Source organism: Bos grunniens, chromosome 16 (genome assembly GCF_055505025.1).
Source record: "Bos grunniens cultivar Pamir isolate PY7600 chromosome 16, Bosgru_T2T1.0, whole genome shotgun sequence".
Classification (NCBI taxonomy): Eukaryota; Metazoa; Chordata; class Mammalia; order Artiodactyla; family Bovidae; genus Bos; species Bos grunniens.
The window spans coordinates 62,140,695-62,143,955 of record NC_141180.1 but is presented as its reverse complement, the minus strand read 5'-3'; the positions used below and the strand labels follow the sequence as shown (position 1 = coordinate 62,143,955).

General features: G+C 38.5%; 1 pseudogene; it reads right to left on the bottom strand.

The window, feature by feature from the left end:
• Positions 1 to 2,531: 2,531 nt before the first annotated feature.
• LOC147356929 (sorting nexin-24 pseudogene) lies at positions 2,532 to 3,025 on the bottom strand (annotated as a pseudogene).
• Between the last annotated feature and the right edge of the window lie 236 nt (positions 3,026 to 3,261).

Here is a 3,261-nt window from a genome sequence, read left to right as displayed (position 1 = left end):
GAATCACTGCTATACAACAGGAATGAACAAAACATCATGAATCAAGAATTTCAATAAAATAAATTCTTAAAATATTCATCATGGAATATACTTCCTTTCTTTGAATCCTTGGATTCAAAGGAGTCCAAGACACACTGTTATTTTATGTATCCCCAAGAAAGAAAAAAATGTTTCCAACTGAATGAAGATACAATGCTCTTTTATCACTTAGAATTTTTGTCTCATACATGTGGAAAGATACCTTGAGACTTGTATTTTTTTGTTGTTGTTGAAAGAGGAAGAGTGAAAAAGTTGGCTTAAAGCTCAACATTCAGAAAACTAAGATCATGGCATCTGGTCCCATCACTTCATGGCAAATAGATGGGGAAACAGTGGAAACTGTCAGACTTTATTTTTCTGGGCTCCAAAATCACTGCAGATGGTGACTGCAGCCATGAAATTAAAAGACGCTTATTCCTTGGAAGGAAAGTTATGACCAACCTAGATAACATATTGAAAAGCAGAGACATTTACTTTGCCAACAAAGGTCCATCTGGTTAAGGCTATGGTTTTTCCAGTGGTCATGGAATGTGAGAGTTGGACTATAAAGAAAACTGAGCACCGAAGAATTGATGCTTTTGAACTGTGGTGTTGGAGAAGACTCTTAGAGTCCCTTGGACTGCAAGGAGATCCAACCAGTCCATTCTGAAGAAGATCAGCCCTGGGATTTCTTTGGAAGGACTGATGCTGAAGCTGAAACTCCAATACTTTGGCCACCTCATACGAAGAGTTGACTCATTGGAAAAGACCCTGATGCTGGGAGGGATTGGGGGCAGGAGGAGAAGGGGACGACAGAGGATGAGATGGTTGGATGGCATCACCGACTCAATGGACATGAGTCTGAGTGAACTCTGGGAGTTGGTGATGGACAGGGAGGCCTGGCGTGCTGCGATTCATAGGGTTGCAAAGAGTTGGACACGACTGAGCAACTGAACTGAACTGAGGCTCTCATGTCTTTCTGTGTATACAATAAATAACTTCATTTTAATGCTAAATTATAGTGTAATCTTTCTTTTTTTGTTCTTCATTTTTATTTAACCCAAAATAGCTAATGACAAAAACACTTAAAAAATATCTCCAACACTTGACTATTCAGTCATTTTTGGTTGATGACCCTTGATTATTCAGTCCTTACTTGCTTCCATATGTATTAACACATCTAGCATAAATACATCACCAAGAGTTTGCAGCAAGCTTTAAATCTGTATGTTTAGAGCCTAGTCAAAAACCATGATTTACTTATTAGTTTTGAATTTAAATACTTTTCTCCCACACAGAAGCTTATTAATCTAATAATCATAAATAAGCTAGCTATTAATTAGTTTTCAAGGAAATGCCCAAAGATAGCACACATATACAGGCTGCATATATGCTTTTATTCTTTATTAGTCAAAATCTGAATGTCTGTAAGATTTACAATGGAGGTGCATCATAAACCCATTTAATTTATATTAATTCAATGTATGAGGTCAGTGAAAAGGAAATGATAAGCAAAAAGGAAAATAACAATCAATCTGGCAATTATACCACCTATTCAATGAATGGATACCCTTGAGTAAACCGAGATGAGAGTTGTCAATCTGGTGTTCCCTCAGCTACTGTCAGTTCACATGTACCTTTTATAGGGCAAGCATCTTGCAAGGGTAAGTATAATTCTAGCATTTAAAGGTTAGTACTTCTTCTATAAAATAGTCCCTAAACAAGCACCAACAACTTTAATTGGTCTTCAACTGAAGAAACAGTTCTCTCTTCCAACACGGGAGGAAAAACTGGCTGTTGTGGATGGAGATTTCCGATATGGCACCATTCTAAAGGGCTTTCAAGGTCAGTCTTGATACCTTAGTCTACTTTATGGGCTGACATTGGAAGTAAATCCCTGCATATGATGCAACTCCACTGTAATGCAAATTAAAATGCCGAGATTTTTTAAATGCCCTAGTATGGTCAGTATAATTTCATTTCCAGTTTAGTTCCTTCCTCACATTTAGCAGTGCGTTTCTGTAATGCTCTCCTGGTGCCAGCATTTCAGAATGTTATCTATCATTGGCTGAGAAAAATCTCACGATGAAAAGATTAGTGTGTCATAGAATCTGAACAAAAAAAATCTACCAAAGCTGATCAGTCTCATAACGATTCAGGGTAAGATTTTCAATTAGCAAATGGTGTGATTGAAGTGGAGAGTAACTGTTCTGCTACACTTGGAGGTCCCAAAGATGTTCTTTAGTCTTCTTTTCTGGGATTTCTAAATTGGCAGCTACATTCTACTTCTTAAACATTTGGCCTTAACCTCAGCACCACCCCGATTTGGTTTCTATTTTAAAGGCACCATTCCAATGGAAATGTCCCTGCTCTGAATTAAGCTGGGACTGTGAATTTTACCACTAGCAAGAGAGAACTGTTATGTCATAGAGTTTAGGTTAATTTGGTAGGTATCAATTTCCTTGACTACGACTTCAAAACCAGCTTCAGCTTCTTCTAGCCATGGATGATTTCTACCTGGGTTGTAGATGAGGGTAAAATATCCCATGGAGAACGTCTTCAGTAACCACATTTGGAAAATCACTGGCTATAAGCAAGATGTATGGATCCCTGAGAACAGCGGCACTGGCTGGTGGAACAGTTTGCTTTACTCTTCAGACTCTGTCTCATCAAAAGATCCACAACTCTCTGTCTTTGGTAGAGAGGGCAAATGTTGAACATTTAGGAAATCAAGAAATAGTTTGGGAAGTTCTTCATTTTCCAGAATGACAGCCTGTAAATAGGTTTCAAACCTTGTCATCGCTGTTCCAACATTTGGGATCCAGTTCCAAACATGTTTAGAAGGAATTTCTGGGGTTTTAATATCTTTCTTAAGCTTTTTGTGCAGGGCATGTAATTCGCTGTACCTTTTTTCAACAAAATGTTTTCTTCCATTCATTAGCACTTCTATCTTAAACACCGTGTATCCCTGCTCCTCGTAGCAAAAGGACAGGATGTAGACCTTCATGGTCGCACCAGCTGGCTGACAGAGGGCCCATAGTATAATCTTTTTGAAGACATTTTAAGTGGCAATTAAACGCTATGTGTGTAGTACCGGCAGTGTAGGTAACTCAACTGAAGTGACAGGAGTGTGAATGGCATTGATCAAGTTCATCCAGACCCAGGAAATGACAAGTAGGTAATAACTGCCACTTACACTGATGGTAAGACTTAGTTGCATGTGGTTTCAGAGAGAGGTGGAGA